The sequence below is a fragment of the Phascolarctos cinereus genome, unplaced genomic scaffold, assembly GCF_003287225.1.
Source record: "Phascolarctos cinereus isolate Bilbo 61053 unplaced genomic scaffold, phaCin_HiC Scaffold_622;HRSCAF=1254, whole genome shotgun sequence".
NCBI lineage: Eukaryota > Metazoa > Chordata > Mammalia > Diprotodontia > Phascolarctidae > Phascolarctos > Phascolarctos cinereus.
Window position 1 is genome coordinate 5,435 of NW_027555983.1, and position 18,843 is coordinate 24,277.

The window sequence follows — 18,843 nt, forward strand, 5'->3', positions numbered from 1 at the left end:
ACCCAGAAGGACTGTATTTGTCCCAGCTTTCTGGCTCACAAGCCTCCATTGCACTAGTCCTTATTAAGCCAGCCAAAACCTGGGTCATGTTCCACCTCAAAGAAAAGCAATATCCAGTGGAGAGAGAGCTCTTAGAGTACAATGACAGTGAAGTGTGTGTGAGGAGAACATGTAGCAAAGGGATAACTCATAACTCTGGCACTTTCTGTCCTTTTCTTCCTTTGTAGAATCCTCATAAAGTTCCCTTCAGGATAGCTTCCAGCTAGATTCTGAGGGCTGATTCCTTTCTAGATGGCATACTGGTACTCCTCTCCACTCTGAGAGGTCACACTCTTGAAGCAGCTGCCCTTCTCAGGTGATTGTCTTTCCACAACTATTGCAGGTACCTCCATTAATGTCAGCAATCTGTTGCTATGGGGTTCTTCTTCCTCTGCCTCTAGGAGGTGCTGATATTACAGTCATTCAGCTCCCAACAGCCAAGGGGACTTGGGGATCTTCTGAGCTCACCAGGTTATACAAACACTTCCATCTAGGAAAGCTCATTTGCCTAAGATCAAGAACAATCACAAGAAGACATGAAGCCATTGGTTGACAGTTACCATGCCTGAGTAGTGCAAAAAGAGGCAAGGCAGCCACTTTTCCTCCACCTAGCTCTTCAGGCAGCATTCCTGCTTCCAAGCCAAGAGGGAGAAAGAGACAGAGGGATAGAGAGATTTAGGTACAGAGACAGAAAAAGAGAGGGAGAGACAGAGAAAGAAATAGAGAGAGTTGGGTCATTCCTTTTAAAACCACGCTGAAGTCAGTTTGGAAACTCTGGTCATCACTTCTTAGGGCCAGTTAAAAGATTTTCTCTTCAGTCTCTAGCGCATGTCCATTAATTAGGCACCGCCAGAAGAAACAGGCTCTTCATAATTGTCCACTTGGCCTACAACCAGGTAAGGAATATCTTTGCATGCTCTAAGAACTGGCTCCTTTGTGGCCACTATAGCGAGGCTGTATTGCTATTAAGGAAATAACCAACTTTTGAAATTTTTAGTGGTCTTTCTGTCCCTAGATGTTTTATGCATCATTACCAAAAGCTCAGTTGTGTTTTTTTTAAGTGAAACTTCAACCAAAATTTTACCCTAAAATTCTCATCTGTTTTTGTTCTGTACTAGAGAGATTAAAATAACTATAAATTTTCAACTTGACAATGCATATGTCTTTTAGTAGGGATCAAAAATAATGTAACTATGCAGAAAGAAGATAATGACATATTGAAGAACAAATGTCTTGCTTTTAGTGCAATAAGAGTTTGCCCTGGAGATAGGAAGACCTAGGTTCAAATCGTACTCTTACACATACTAGCTGTACTACTCTGGGTTTGCCGTCCAACTTTGTCAGCATCCTACGTAAGTAGGACAATAATTTACAGTTTTAATATAAATATAAGCCAATGCTATCAAATACAAAATTGCTGACATGTATCAGTGGAGTTCCCAAGGTGATGAAATCTCAGGTTTAGACTATCTCAAATAAGTTACAAATGACAAGTCAAGAACAAGTTACAGCAAAAGCAGAGAGGAACAAGGTGAAAGAGTGAAATAAGAAAGAAAAGAAAAAAATCAAGTGACAAACATCAAAGAATACTTAAATGAAAATGCCAAAAATATTGTATTCATTCTCTAGCTATTTTCTACCGGCCGTATATACAAACAATAAACAAAAAAATTACAAAAAACAAATTAGGTCTGGTTGGTGACAGTGAAGAAAAAAAAAAGCACCAAATGTCTTTGTGCCATTTGTTCTCTTGGCCAGTATTACGATTACCAGTAGCCTTCAATCTGCTGTTAGATGTCAATGAAGAAATTTCATAAGTTTGTATGATGGGCTTGAGTTGATTAGTGATTTCTTTGCCTGAAATTTCAATGTTAAAGCCTCTCATCTTCTTTATAGACTCTCTAAAATCCACGAGCTATAAGGGTGGAAACAGTCACACACTAAAAGAAAAGAAAAAGTAGCGTCAGTGGCTCAGGATTTTTGATATTCACTTGTCTAAGACAACTTTATAAGAAAGCTACTTTTTTATGAACAATGGCAACATAGAGCATCAAACCAGGTTTCTACACAATTTTCCTAGAAAAGTGTCCTTTTTTAGCATGAGCCTTCCATAAACTGATCTTGTATTTTCAAATATAATTTCTTAATATCTAATTCAAAATTTATCAGCTATCTGCCTGTTCCGCTCAATAGTAGAGTTTTTGTTAGAGGAAACAGTCTGTCCCAAAAGTCTTCGAGCAGTTTTAAGCTTTAATAATCAAAGTAATAATAACAAAAGCTTCAATATTTTAAAAAATAGTTTGTTTTCCCCTAATTACATACAAAGACAATTTTTAACATTTATTTGATTTTAATTTAGAATCCCAAATTATCTCCCTCCCCTCTTCCCTCACCTTCCCCCTCCTGGAGGCAGAAAGCATTTTGATATCGGCTATACATGTTCAATCATGCAAAACACATCACAATATAGGTCCTGTTTGAAAAGAAGACACTGAACCAAAGGAAAAAATACGAAAAAAAAGAAATGAAAACTAATATGTTTTAATCTGCATTCAGACTCCATCACTTCCTTCTCTGGAGGTGGATAACATTTTTCATCATGAGTCCTTTGGAATTGCATTGGATCATGGTATGGCTGAGAATCAGCTTCAGTATCTGAAAACTACACTCATGTTTGGACATATTTGGAGACACGATATTATTTCATGGAGACCTTTCCTACTAGAAAGGAACAATTTTCTAGGAAAATTGGTCAAATGAGATATAATGAATCCTGGACCAAAAAATCCGAAGGGATTTACACAGTAATTGAATAAGATTATAACTCCCTAAGCAACAAATAGGAGAAATAAACTTTTAATGAAAACAGTGATAATTTGAGACCAATCTTTTAGACATTCCTTTTTTAAAATGCCCCTTGTTAGAAAGTGGGGGAGGGGGGAAAATACCTGTTTTTCTCATTTTTCTGCTTCTTCAAGTGCTCTGTTTACTATATATAGATCATTAGTGACAGCTTCCAGGGTATGACAGGCCATTCTATGCCCTCTCTGGGTTCTTGCTTGGTGTAGTCTGATGTTCTTCTCAAATTGATCACTTTTGGAGCTGTCTTCTCTTTAACTCTTTCAACCATTTTTAAAGATTCCCGGATCTTCTCAATGGTTTTGTCCGTGAGGGTGAGGAGAGAATGATTACAGTTCTGTCTCTCCTCTATATGATAGGCCAGTTCACTTATCTTCCCTCTAAGATTCCAGGCAAATATAAAAGGGGGAGAGTATTTATCAACTGTGACTAAGAGCAAGGCAGTGAGCAAGGCACTTTACAAAGATCATCTCCTTTGATCCTTACAACAACCCTGGGAGGGAGTTTTGAACATTATCTCCATTTCACAGTTGAGGAAATGGAGGTGGATCGCAGGTTAATGCCTGGGATCACACAGCCAATAACTCTGAAAGGCTAGATTTGAACTCAAGTCTCCCTGACTCCAGGGCCAGGGCTCTATCCTCTGGTCCACCTAGTATCTCACAATCGAGGAGCATAGATATACAATCACACATGTCATCATTCTTAACAAACAACAACAACAAAAACTAAGTCTTCTCACACTGAAGCCAAGTATACAGGGCACTGTGAGTCAGACCAGAAATTCAAGAAAAAGTACAAAATGAGGTCCCAGCCTCAAGGAGCTCATAGTCTGTGCTACCCACACACAGAGAAACAAGAAGCAAAGTCTGGCTAGACTGTTGCCAATAAACTGCAAATTTCACTGGCTGATCCATGAGTGTAGAATAACCGCCACCATTCATATAGCATGTTTATTCCCCACTTTAAGCCTCACAACAAAAAGTGTCAGATAAGTAGTACAGGTTTGGGGGCCCCATTTTACAGGTGAGGAAACTGAGGCTTGGAGCCTTTCCCATGGTCAAACACAGGTCTGCTGACTCCAAGTCTAGTCTTCTATGGATTGTGTCGACTGTCTTTCAATTGAATAGGTATACCTGCTGAAATAGAGTTGATTTAGAGGATCTTACAACTGGGACACTCAGTGAAGGACATGGAGAAGGTCAGGAGGCAATCCAGAAGATTCATAGTTTGGAAAGTTTCCCTTAAGTGAAGAGCACAAAGGGGACCTGTTTGTTTAACTGAAATAGGGAGACCAGAAAGCAGTGACAAAGACCCTGGTTGAGTTTCTGAAAGTACTTCACTTATCTCAACTTACTTTGAGGTAGATGACTCTCCTCAGGTGAGTTTTTCATGATTTGATTTGACCATCTCATTTCACTGAGCTGTTTCTTAAGTTTCTCCACCTTTTCTTCCAAGCTTACCATTGTAGGGGGTTCTTCAAGCTGTGCTCAATACTCAACAGAGTCTATTGACTTTTCTCCTTCTCTAGTTGCACGAATTTCGCATGCAAATCTTCTGTCAGCAATGTCTTCATTTTGTTTTGTTCCCAATGAGTTTCTCCCTACATCAAAACAAAGGAGTTAGTCCTTTGTGTGTTTTAAAGTACTTTCTGTTTCTGGGGTTACATGTACTAGAGCAATATTTGATTAGTCAGTCATTCTTTTGAGTCCAAGTTAAATGCATTAACAAATACAATCTGCATCCACTTCAGCAGCAAACTGAGTAGAGTAGTAGACAAGGAATTAATGCCCTGAGTTTTGAGGCTGAGATTTGTCCCACCTGCCTAGGCCTCAGTTCATCATCTCTAAATCAGGAATCATAATCTTTGTACTCCTTACCTCACAGGGTTATTGTGCAGATTAGTTTGGACAATAGAGATGAAGTGCTTCTTAAGAGAAAAGTCATATTTCCCTCTAAGTCATAAATTATTGTTGTTAACGTTTTTAGTTTCATTTGCGAAAGGCACCTAAGGATTGGTATCTTTAGAGTGAAATCAACTTTTAGCTTAGTTGGGATAGGGTGAGATGTTATTTCCGCCTACTTTATTTGACAGCAGAAGCAATGCTTTTATTACTTCAATTTGTGAAAAAAAGTGGTCACTATGACAGAGACAAAATCAAGGAATCAAACTAGGCCCAGACTCATCTGAGTCTGAGCTCCAGGCTCTGTATGGGATTAAATAGACCAGATTAAATGCAGGGAACATGAAAAATCACTTTCTCTTTAGCTCAGGTTTCTTCTCCTCCCATGTTGCCTCCAAGGAAATCACAGCATGATATTTGAATATAACAAACATCTAGGTCTCCACAGATGTGGGTAAAGGCACTCAAGAAATGTATAATTTGAGTAGGGTGACCTTTGTTCTACCTCTCAGAAAACACAGAAAGGACTCACAGTAATCCATAAACCAGATTTACCATTTCCTTCTTCTCTGTTGATTTCTACCTTTTCCCCAGGGTTGTAATATCCTTGAAAAAACCCTGTGGTTTGGACTCCTTGTGGGAGAAATTAACTTGGAACTAGCAGAGAGGAAATATACTAATATTCTTCTCTCACCCTCAGAGATCCACACTGGCCTGCATCGTTTTGGGACTAGCTGAGGGCTTCACTCTCTTGGAAGGAGATTCTAGACAGACAGACTAAACATTGGCCAAGTAACACATTGTCATATTAAGGCTCCAAGTTGTGGTCTTTTGTTCATTCATATTGTGGTGTAGATTTCACTGCTGCCATGTGCATGACCCTCTTCTGGTATCAAGACAACCCCAAAGCCAGGAAATCACCTTCTCAGCCTCTTTTGATAAAAATCTGAGTAGTTGGACCATGCTGCCCAGAGAATTCCTACTTCTTCCTTTTTGCTTTGGGGTCTGGGGCTTTCTTCTCAAGCCATATGGTGGAGAGACCAAGGAACTCATGTGCCTTTGCCTCAAGAGAGACATTAATGGATTCCTCAGAGAGTAATATCCTTCCTCACTCCCCACCCCTCCCTGCCCACCAAATGGGATTCAGGTTCTCTCTATTGGGCCCGGCCATACTTGGAAAGGAGTGAAAAAGGAAGAGGTTGAAAATGAATATTGAAGCCTTCCTTGAAAGGCCAGCACAATGAGATGCCACTGACCCTTGGAACCCTGGCTCCTGATTGGTGGGCACCCAATACTCTCAAGTGGATGCGAGGAGAATGCAAACCACTAGATGGCAGTAGTGTTGTCAGTGGGCATAGTCACACCTTCCATGAAAAGATCATCAGCCCCAAACCTTACCACTCTGTGCACTCATCAAGTTGAGTTAGAGACCTGACATTTGTATCGTGTTTTAAGGTTGGCTAAGAGCTGTACATGTAATACCTTAGGAGACAAAAAAAAATAGTCCCAACCTTTATTCATGTACCCATACTAGAATGGACACCGAAATAGTTATTTTTGATGAAGACTTTGTTGATGCTGAGACCAATTGGTTTGGGGAGGGAAAGGGAGAGGAAGAGGAAAAGAATATGCATTGACACTCCTAAAGTGTAGCACAAGCCAGCTTTCATTCCCAATGGAATTAAAATTTTAGTAGCTCTTCAGATAAGAGTTCAAATTTAAAAAACTACTAATGTAGTAAAACTCAACTTTTTCAAACCAGACCATGTAATTTCCAAAACATTATTGCAGATTAATTTTCATTAATTTCCACCATGTTATTTAGATGTACACCTAGCTCATTTAAAAAAAATAAATTCATAAAATTAATTGCTAGCGCATTCCCCATAGGGCAATCACTTTTTTGTGTTGGAACGGAATTTTCTCAGGTATAATAATGCCTTCTATTTGCAGGACACTCAGAGGTTCACAAAGCATTTTCAGATCCATTGACTGATTTGAGCCTCACTATAATCTGTTAGTTAGTTAGTCAGTTAGGTCTTATCATCCCCATTGCATAGATGAATAAATAAACTCTAAGAGCTGAAGCTGTTTATTCACCCAACAACCAACGGAGGGACATAGGAACCACATTTAGATCTCCCCCTAAGTCCTGCATTACACCATACTGCCTGTAATGAATGGCATGAACAACAACACTGTAAAGTAGATGACCTGGAACTATTTGTACCTTAGTGGAAAGTGGCTCTACCTTAAATCATTTGCATCCTGTGTCCCCCTTAGATTTTGAGCTCATGGAGAACAGTGCCAGTGTAATGTGACTAGTGAGAGTCCAGCCTTTAAGGAGCATGTGAAATGTGCTTGGCCTCATGCAATTCCTGTCATATGAGCTGGAGTATCCTGCTTCTGAGTAGATAGTAATAGAAGCCCCTATTATGCACTTCAGAGCATGCCCAGAAACAGGCTCAACAAACACCCATGAAGGAAAATGCATCAGCCAAGGTGTACTGTTCATCCTCCTAGTGATGAGCTCTCATTGGCCAACCCATCAATTTAATAGTAGTACTCTCTGTTCAAAAATACTTTTCTCTTCTGGTTGTTAGTACATATCAAATTCCACCATTAAATAATCATTCTTATATCATCTTCTTTTAAAGTTGCATGACAAATGTCCTCACTCCAAAAGTCAAGTACATTTATAATGAAGAAAGGGGAGCATGGATTTTCTACTTACTTCTGCACAAAATCAGAAGTATGGGAATAAATATTTTCTCATCCCTCTAAAAACATCCTCCCCCAAAAAAAACTCTTTAAGGATGCTAATAATGATGGGTTTGTTTGTATTTTTTTTTTTTGCACAATGGGTAAGATTGAAGCCATTAATATAATTTTGAAAATAATAATTTTTGTTGCCATGTACTTCCATGGACCTTCCTTTCTTCTTCTCCAAATCCCATCTCTCTTGAAAGAAGGCGTCAGTGGCACATTTGCCTTCTGAGAATTTTAAGGATTTCTTTTGTTCCACAATCTTTTCTTGAGTTTGGGATGACTCAAACACAGTCTCTTGATAAAGGTGGTGCAGCTGCTCCACCTGCAGAGTTAGCAATTGGATCTCTCACTGCAGGACTTCACTTTCTTGTGTAATGCAGCACATTATTTTACCATTTTAGGTAGTAGGGCCCTTTAAGTCATGGAAAGCAGAAATTAGTGCTTCACCTCACCCCAGACCTCTCTCCTCTTAAATGTAAACAATAGTGAAATGTACTCTTGCATAGTTCAGCACAGCCTGTACCTCCAATGCAAATGGATAAGAAAGCTTGCAATATAATTGCTTTAGATAATTATGTGTATACCAGCGACCAGGACACCTGGTCTGATTCGTGTGATCTCTGACCTGTAATAATGGGGTGCTTGGGTGCTTGTGCTTGTACGTGTCCCCAATTTCTCTCCAGTCTCAGAAACACTGTCTCTGACAACCACTCCCCAGCCCTCAGATCATGTCTCTGGAAGCCTTCCAATTCCTTAGTTCCTGTCTTGTGAGAAAGCTTTTCCTTGTTGCAGAGCATTCTGTCATCAAGACAGAGGGAGAGGAGTGCCTTGGCCAGCCCAAGGAGTTTTGTCCTTGGCCAGCCCAAGGACTCTTCCTCCTGCCAGACTCCAAAGATCCATACCTCTGTCATCTCCCTCCCTGTCTGGTATACTCCTGTACTTTCCCATCATAGCCCCCAAAGACAGCTGCACCTTTGGATTACCTCATCAGTGTTCCTGGCATTTCTTTCCCATGCTCTTTTCCATATAAACCCTAGCTCGACCCCTGATCAGGGCTGCTTGATTTGGCGTACATACCCCTTGCAGCCACGAGCTTCAATAAATCTCCACTTTAAATTCTCACTGGGTCTTTGTCTCCCATCTGTTCTGGCACAACACCTGCAGGGAAATTACAAAAGTGAGATTTATCCCTATATCTCCTATTTGCTCTTTCCTTTCAAAGCCAAACATGCAATTCCAATCGTTATGGTCAAAGTATGGATTTTGTTATGCTGATACGATTTTCCCTTAGGTCAATCTGTTGTGTAGATCATTGGTTGGAATGAATAGGAGAAAAGAGAGACTGATGGATGGAGACAAAACACTTCAGTTTAAACATAATAATGGAAACATGCATGGAAATTTTCAGGACACCAGAAAATCCTCCACAATGAAAAGAGCTTGAATACTTCCCAAAACCAAGATTTCTATGGAATGACTCTGCAAAAAACATTCAATCCAAAAGAAACAACAACATTTGTGTGAATTGGAAGTGGAGAAAGAGAGGAAGAGACAGTTTTTGCGAGGAAGATTTCAGGGTTATGAATTATCTGCATGAGTCTATTGGTTCAACTCTTCTGATGAAATTGAACAAGTGATTGAACTTTTTTTTAAGCATCTTATTGATACCTTTTTGTTTTCTATACAATAGATAACCATCCTCTACAGGAAAAAAAGTTTGACGACCATCACATGTTCACTAGATATGCTTCCAAGTGACTTTGGGACATCTCCCTCAGAATTGACATAAGAAGCATTATTGTGTTTTTAACGACTGGAAATGTTGTGATATAAGAAACGGTAAAATTGGCTTTATAGATTGTCTTACTTCTTCTCTTGCCTTAGTGTGGCAAAAGCTCAACAACAGAAATGGACTCAAAATTTAAAAGGAGCCACAAGCATTTCCCAATTTAGGGACCAACTTAACAGAAAATTTTAAAGTGGCAACTTTTCTGCCAACATACTCACAAACATCCAAGAGTGTTGATCAGCACTGATGTCTTGTACCCTTTATCTCACAGCTTCTTCTGTAGCTGGGACCGTGATGAGGGTGTTACTCAGAAGCGTAGTTAGGTGATGGATAAAGCTCTGGGTGGTTTTACCTTCCCAGTGAAGGGTGACTGGCATTTGCTCCCTTGTGGACATTTCCTTTTCCTTGAGAATGAATCATGTTGATCATCCCATTCATTGACACACTGACATCGAGTGCACTCTTTAACTCCTGGTGAAAAAAGGTGAATAGTCACTCGTTCAACACTTTTTTTTTAATTTAAAATTTTTATTGAAGCCTCCTTCGTGCCAAATGAAGGGGCTGCACAGATCCAGACATGACACCCAGGCAAAGGTCAAGCTGCTAGAAAATCTGGTTTACCTTTAGAAGAGGATCAGCCACTTTAGGGTCATTCTAAGGATTGTTGCCTTGAATCGTCCTTCTTTTCAACTTTGCCCGGTGTCTGGGCAACCAGAGAGAATCCTCCTTTTTTCCCTCTTACAGGCCCTTAAGTTGATATTGATCTCTTAGTCCTAATAAAAGTTTGGCTCCCAACTCCATTTTAGGCTCCTAAGTATTTTCTCTTCTAAAACAGTTTGGGAAATACACATCTCAGAAGACAAATTAGTCAGTTGGATGGTGTGTCATAGTATAAGCAACGCAGAATTAGAAACAAGATACTGACACAATTCAAGTATCTTTCTTGGGCACAATCCTTTCTAAGCCTCCTCTTCCTGAGCTTTACAATGATAGTAATACCTGGGACTTCCTGAAGTATCTTTGTTGTAAATAACTTGGGCTATAACCTCCACCAAACCCTGCTGTACACACACATACACACACACCCCTAGAAAATAATAATGGTTCTCCTTTTTCCTCACAGTAGACCATTATCTCTATACTCCAAAACAAAAAGGAGACTCAATATATTACATAATGCTCAATCCAAAGGCATGTGCATTATGACCTGATGAAAGTCTATAATTGGTAATCAGTATGAAGATCTTAGGACAGTAACAAGCTCATGATGCAACCTTTTGTAGAATCAAGGATTTTTATAGGAGATCTTAGGAGTTCAACCTTCTCCTTTTACAGATTAGGAAACTGAGTCTCAGAGAGATGAAATAACTTGCATAAGTTCATCAAGCAAGTCAGTGGCAGGTAGCCAGGTATCCTCCATCCTGCCAAGTGAATTTTTCACCACATCTCCAAATGTAGATACAAATGAGAAAACACCCTACCCTTCTAGGCTTTCCTATTCTGAAATTCTTTCCCTTAAGGTCCACTTTTCTTTTCCTAGCATCCCAATGCTGATATCTTTTAAAGTGCTTATCCTTTTGGCAGAAGCACTGATTTCTTCTAAATCTTTGACCTGGCTTTTCAAAGACCTCATCTGAGAGCTTTGTCTGGCACTAAGTTCTTCATAACTATCCAGCTTGGATTTCATCACTCCAGTGAAGATTCTTGTCTTAGGAGTACGTTCTGAAGTTTTCTTATCTACATAGGAAGAGAAAATATAAATATGGTGTTAGCCTTCATACCAGAAAACTTTAACAGCCTTTAATTGAAACTTTTAGAAATTCATGACTAGAGGGTACATATTTATTCAGTCATTTTTATGAAGTTTATAACTTTAATGAACCCCCTGCTGAAAAAAAAGTTAACTATATTTTCAAGTAACATCATGCCAACCAATGAGACTCAATATCGAGTGAAGTCATTGATGTTAACACTACTACTAATACTCCTACGAAGTGTGGACTAAATTGGTCTCAAAATTACATCTTTAATTAACAGAATCACAGAATGTCAGTTAGGAAACTCATAAGCCCATCTAGTCCAATCAATACCTGACCAAGAAATCGGTGACTCTTAACTACTTGGAGATAATTATCATTTCCTCCACCCACCTCCCTCCAAGTCATCCCTTCTCCTTCTATGGCATGATCCTGTTTGCATCTTCTGCATGTACATCAGTGTCGTGTATGGTGTTCCTAAAATATGGCATCTAGAACACGCTACTCCAGATTTGGACTGACCATTAACTCTGTCCTTCTGGACTCTATACCCCTCCTACTGTATCCTACAATAACGTTGACCTTTTTGGCTGTGATCACCTATGATATGGCATGCAAAATGGAATAGCTCCAATTTTTAAGGGCATTTCCTTCTGTAAGAAAAAGGAAAGAAAAGGACACATTTTTTTGCCCTGATCATAAGAGACAACATTTGATAAGAGACAACACTTACTTTGTGACAGGCACTATGCTATGCACTTTTCAATTATTGTCTCATTTGACCCTCCTGACAATTCTGAGAGGTTGTTTAGTGGTGTCCAAGTCTTTGTGATTGGAGTTTTCTTGGCAAAGATAATGGAGTAGTTTGCCATTTCCTTCTTCAGCTCACTTTACAGAGGAGAAACTGAGGCAAACAAGTCAAGTGACTTGCCCAAGGTCACACAGCTCCTAAATGTCTGAGGATAGATTTCAGCCCTCCATCCACCATGCCACCTAACCATTCCCTCTTAAGTTTTAGAAAAGGAGAAAGAAAGAAAGAAAGAAAGAAAGAAAGAAAGAAAGAAAGAAAGAAGAAAGAAGAAGAAGAAGGAAGGAAGGAAGGAAGGAAGGAAGGAAGGAAGGAAGGAAGGAAGGAAGGAAGGGAAGAAGGAGGGAGGGAGGGAGGAAGAAGGAGGAGGGAGGGAAGGGAAGGAAAGAAAGGATGGACGGAAGGAAAGGAAGGAAGATAAAGAATGAGAGAGAAAGAGTGAAAGGAAGGATTAATCTTGAGAGTTGATCACTTTTCTCAACCCACGTTGAAAAAGAGACATATGTTATTAGAACTTTTCTTTGGGGGAAATTTTGAAATCTCTGCTTCCTTGTGTCTCAGCAAGTGAATGAAATCCTCTAAATGAAGGAAAATTGAGCTATCCCTACATTTAGTTGGCCCTTAACTATGAAGCCTTGATCTAATTTTCCATTCCAATTCCTTTATTAGGCTGAGTGTGATCTTGAGAACTAGTAAGAGTGGAGAAAGAAAGACAAATTTGCTTTTTTACTTGACATTGTAAGAGAACATTTGCTTTATAACTAGAAAAAGGTCTGTAAATTTTGTTAGTAGACAAAATTGCATCAATTATAATCACTGTAATGCCTAACAGGAAAGATGACCTAAGGACTAGGTGCTTTGAGCCACAGATTGATACTCTAGACTGCATTCAGAGAAAGAAGGAGGGTGCCTTATTCCATCTTAAAAAGCCTAATAGAAGGGTAGTGAAATGGCACAGTGGATAGAGAACTGGCTCTGGAGTAAGGAGGACCTGAGTTCAAATCCAGCCTCAGACACATAACACTCACTAGTTGTGTGACTCTGAGCAAGTCATTTAACTGCGGTTGCCTCAGCAAAAAAAAAAAAAAGGCTAATAGGCAATTAGTGGGACGTCAAAACAACTATGTGCTCATGATACATACAAAACAGATCTTACATTAATGTTCCATCAATGTACAAAATGACATTTGGAGAGTACTTAAAGTTTGCAAAGCACTTTACACACCGTATCTTCTATGAGCCTCAGAACAAACCAGCTGGATAATAATTACAGATATGATTATCCCTCTTTTACAGATGAGGAAACTGAGGCTCAGAGATGTTTAGCTGACATGCTCATGGTCACACAGCTAGTCTGGCTCAATGGCAGGATTCAAACCCAGGTCTCCTTGACTTAAGACCAGTGTTCTATCTACTATGCAATATTCCTTTAACCTACTGAAGAACATTTATAGAGAAACATGAATTATATATGTCCTCTAGAAATTTACAATCCATAGAAAGTGAAAACATTTGGTATACTTCCGTAAATTAATTTGCTCATGTGGCTTTCTCTGAAAAACACTTAGTCCCAGTGTTATTTTTAGGGCTCGGGTACCACCACACAGCTTTGTAGAAGATTGGGACATAGTTGGAGGATATGCATTCAGAAAGTTAAATAAGAGCTTTAAGCTACAATCTGAGCAGGAAAAAAACAACTTGCCTATCCCTAAGGAAATCAACATAAAGTCCAACTTTGTCACAACTGGTCATATCCGTGAGTATTAAACATATGTGCCCATCCTGAAACATTCAACATTTAAACAAATAAAATATGAACCAAGAGCTGTGCTGCAAGACTCCATTTTCTTTTACCTTGTTGTAAGAGGGGTGTCCAACAGGCCTCAACCCCAAGTAATGTATCTGAAAAGGTGCCCTGATAGCTTCAGCAGGGAAGAATGCCTACTTGATGGAGATACAGAAGCAAAGATGTAGAGTCAGTGAGAATAATGTCTAGACAAAGCTCTTGAAAAGGGGTAAAGTGGATACAAACTCATTGACATCAGTAGCAGACAGGAAATATCTCACAGTTGCTGAAGAGAACCAGTCACCTCTCTGGGGTTGGGATAACATAACCAGATAATGCAGATTCCAGTATCAGGCCAGCCTGGTGGTCAAAAGGATCCAGCTGAACCCTGGGAGGGAATCCCTTGGGGGCAGAGGGGGAAGGTGAGATGGGGAAAAGAGGAGAGAGTCTATGTCTTCTCTCCCTCCCCTTGACCAGAGAATACCCTTGTGAGCTTCAAAAGTTTGCAGGAGTTGGCTTAACTTCTTACTGGCTGTTGGTAGCCGTATCCCCAGAGTAATAGAGGCTGATGGCTGCATCTGCACCAGGAGTCAAGACAAAGTAGACCCCACAAGGGCACTGACCCTGAGAGCCCAGCAGAGACCAAAACCCCCCAAAGGGGAGCTTCGTGAGGATGCACAAAGGAGAAAAGACACCAGGCACTGTGTGTCAGCCCTTGGTCACTTGTACTATCTGAGTTGGAGCCCACTGAACCCTGGCTTTTGTATGGACTTGTGTGAAATTGTGTCCAGACTTTCGTGGAAGGGTGGTTTTATGAAAACTAGTCTCGCTGTATACCGCATCCTTAGGTACCTTTTTCTACAATCCAATTAACTCTGGCTGGCTCATTGATAATTGCTGGGGGGAGCACATCGAATGAGGCAATAGTACTACAAAACCACCCCAGTTCCTCAAGGTCACCCCTAGGACCCTAGCAGAGAAGAAGTCGGCCTCCCTCTGGGAACCTCTGTCCAACCAACGTGTGCGGGAGTTGGGACAGTGAGTCTGGGGTCATGGGGAGGGCAGACAAGCTACATTGCTGTATAATATTCTATGATATTGAGTAAATATAATACTCTATGATATGATAAAACAAATGACCTTGAGGGAAGGGGAAACAATTCAAAGTTGAAACCATTAAGAGAAATAGGGAGGAAAATCATTTCCTCTTTCATGGCTTCACAAATGACAACATAACACCAATATTACATGCATGGGTATTGAAAAGCACAGCAACTAACTAATGAAAGGGAGAGTTAACTTTTGGAATTCAGTACGATTCCTGCCTGCCAACAGCCACACTCCAAGTGAACTCTCCCAGCCCCTTGTCTAGAACCAGTGGACAGAAGGCTGGGCATGGAAGCAGGAAACCCCACTTACTAGCTGTGTGATGTTGGGCAAGTCAATTAACTTCCATCTGCCTTAGTTTTCTCAACTAAAATGTGGGGATAATGATAGCACCTACCTCCCAAGTTTCATGTGAGAAGCAAAGGAGATAAACTCTTTAGTACCTGGGACATAGGTGGTGCTTAATAAATGCTCCTTTTCTTCCTGCCTCCCCACCCTCATTGCTTCTCTTGCTTCTAAGTTAAAGTACAAACTTCTGTGTCTGGCATTTACAGGAATCTTTACAATCTGGCTCCAGCCTACCTTTCCAGGCTCACTACACATCCCCTTCAAGCACTCTATGTTCCAGCCAGTCTGGCCTGCCTGCTGATGCTCACATCCCACATTTCCTCTACCATCTCTGTACCTCTGCTAAGACTGTTCTTGTTGCATTGAATGATCTTCATCTGGTGATCCTAGAAAGTCTAGCTTCCTTCAAAACTGAGCTCCATTTTCTCCTCCTACATGAGTCTTTTCCTGATTCCTGGGGGATTAATTTTTCTCCCACCTCAAAATTACCTTGTATTCACCTAATCAATGTACATACCATTTCCTCTAACAGAATATAAACTGCTTGAGGGCAGGTACTGTTTGTTTTGTTTGTTTGTTTCTTGTCTTTTGTTTTGTTTTTTGTCTTATCCCCAACACCTAGCAAATGGTAGACAAGAAAATGCTTTTTTTCTTTGTTTGGTTGATTAAAATTCCTTGTAATCTGCTTTGTTCTCTAGTGCTGGAGTTTCTTTCTCATTCTCTATGATCATTCAAAAGATCATAGATCAACTGGTAGAGGAAATATCAGGGATCATTTGACCCCTACTCCCTAACTTTAAGGCCAAAGGTGGTGGAGTGACTTGCCAAAGATCACATGGGGAATAATAAGGGCATGTGAGTGAATTTGAACCCAGGTCCTCTACCTCCAGAGCCAGTGTTCTTTCCTGAGTGCCAAAGAAACTTCTCCCATCCTTTTCTTCTTCATTATCATTGATCCATCCACCCAGGCTACAATCCCATTCCTGACAATGGCTGAACAGTCACATTAGTCACATTTTTCAGAACCCTGGGATGTAGCATGTCTGGACTTAGTGCCGTGAACTCCTCAAAGACAACTGTATGTACTCCTCCTATTTATCATCTCTGGTTTCACTCCTTAATAGACACTCTTGGTCTCTTCCAGCAAAGGGTTATCCTCCAAGAAGCAAAATAAAAATCCAGCAGGGTCATAGAAGTAGAAGGGTCCTTAAAGGCCAAGCCCTCCTTTTTTTTTTTTACAAACAAGTCCCAGAAATGGTAAGTGACTTGCCCAAGCTCCTCTAATTAGTAAGTGGCAGAGGTGGGATAGGAATCAGGAATGTGCTGGAGCTTGTAAGATCCCACTGCTAAATTTTCAGTGTGGGCATTTACAATTTGGAAATCAGTGAATGCTCTAAATCAGGGCTTGATTGTGTTGTTGATTGTCCACACTTAAGAAATGATGGATCTCGTTTTAATCATCGAGATTGCTTTAAAAGTACACTGGGAGAATATTTTTTGGGTGGGAAGAGCTGATTGTTAAACATTTACCAGCACACACACTCTTGGATAAAAAACCAGGCTCTGTGAGTCCAGAGACAATCCTCTGTCTCAGAAAATCTTCTCCCTTTTCTTTATTATCATTGTCTCCTCCAACCCACACGACTTTCTTATTCCTGCTTTGGTCCTCCTCTTTCCCCAGCATAACTTTAAAAAGTTTTGACTTTGTTTTTTTCTGTCCCTAACTTCCTTGTCCTTTACCAGCTCAATCTTGCTTTTAGCACTCCTTACATTATTCTTTTGGGCACCTAAGTGGTAAAGCAGATAGAGTGCCAGGCTTGGAGTCAGGAGGGTCTGAGTTCCAATTTGACCTCAGCTACTTCCTAGCTATGTGACCTTGGGTAAGTCACTTAAGCCTGTTTGCCTTAGTTTTCTCATCTGCAAAATGAGCTAGAGAAGGAAATGGCAAACCACTCCAGGAACTTTGCCCAAGAAAATTCCTCTGGGATCTCAGAGAGTCAGACATGACCGAAAGGACTCCACAACAGCAAAGAACACTATTCTTTAAAGGCCATGACATGCTTTTGTAATCTGTTGCTTCTATTTTCCATGGGATAACATTCATATCACATTCTGCTATCATCAGTGAGATATAGAAGGGGTCTTACAAAGTGATAAAGGCCATTTTGTACCTTTATCTGTTTAATGGGTTGCTATGGTCAAAAAGTGTATCATTTTCTACTGATGAAGGTCTTTTTACTGAAGTCGACTGGTTCTTAGGCAACAGGCACAGCCTTTTACTTGGCTTATAATAACAATTTACCAATAAACAATGGGAAAACAAAGTGAATAAAAAATGCACATTGCCCACATTTATGATCTGTTATAGACAGGGAACCCCATTGAAGTAAAGGTCAGTTCTAAAGGCGTCATACTCAACTCCAGTCCTTTTGCCAACTGCCCAGTGGGCAGCTACAGCTATAGACTGGGCCTTCATCCTTGACACTGTCAAGGCCTCCTGCATGCTCTGGGTCCAGGGCTTTTGGAAAATATGGCAACTCAAAAAGACAAGCTAAGGCAACCCTTAATATTCCTTAACGATACACATTGTATACTGCAATAGAACATAAGTGCTTTGAGGACAGGGAGATTCTTATTTTTCCCTTTGTATCTCCAGCACCTACACAATACTTGGCACCCAGTAAGCGCTCAATAAATGTATGATGAATTGAAATTTAATATTTCATGCTTACTAGTGTAGCACTTGAGTCGTCCATGTTTGTTATGCCTGGTTCTCATCACATGACTAACCTACCTCCTTTCCGTGCTCTGTACATGAAATGGTGTCTCTCCTGGTACATCATGCAGCCAAGCCCTTGTTAGTAATACATTACAGAGGACAGAACTTACATTCACCACATATATTTCCTTCGTTCTTTGGGATTCCTGCCATTTTGGTTTTTCCAAGATTGCTGTCTGCCATGGCCTATGGCCATAGAGCATCACTGGCAAGAATACTAGTGTGAAAAGATGAGTTTTTGCAGTATTGAGGAAGTTAGAATCATTAAGAATACTGATCTCCCAATGATGTCTATCTTGATTTCCTCCTTTGCTCTCCATACCCAGCTTTTGCCTGCTTCTGGCACAAATGGGCTATCCAGGATTTCATACAGCGTACATGGAGAGAAGTTGCATATGGTAAGACTGAAAACTGAGTGTGGTGCCAGATAACTGAGGACCTTAAAGGCTTGGAAAAGACGAAAGCCTAAGGAAAGGAGTCTCACCTTCACTTGGTATGCAATAGGAAGATGCTGATGGTTTTTGAGAAGTGTGGAATGAGCAGATCTATGGGCCAAAGAAGATATCTGGCAGATGTATGAATGAGAGATTGGAAGGGAACATAACTGAGAACAGAGGACCTGTCAGAAAATACTCTACTTCTCTAGGCAGGTGATAATTGAAGTCTGCATCAGAAAGGATGTAGTGGAAATAGTGTTGTTTGTCGTCCATTCTCAAAGATCACAGTGACATATGGCCTCACCTCCCTGATGTCATGGTGGTGGAACTATACAGTAGAGGAATGGGTATGTGAAAAAGGTGTTGCACACATAGAACTTAAAAGATTTGTAAACTGGCTGGAAATCCTCAAGTCCCCCATCATCCAGGGAAGCAGCTTCTATCAAGATGACAAGTCGTCT

General features: G+C 40.3%; 1 pseudogene; it reads right to left on the minus strand.

Annotated features, from left to right (window-relative positions):
* Positions 1 to 1,582: 1,582 nt before the first annotated feature.
* Positions 1,583 to 18,128, minus strand: LOC110204571 (coiled-coil domain-containing protein 170-like; annotated as a pseudogene).
* Positions 18,129 to 18,843: the final 715 nt, after the last annotated feature.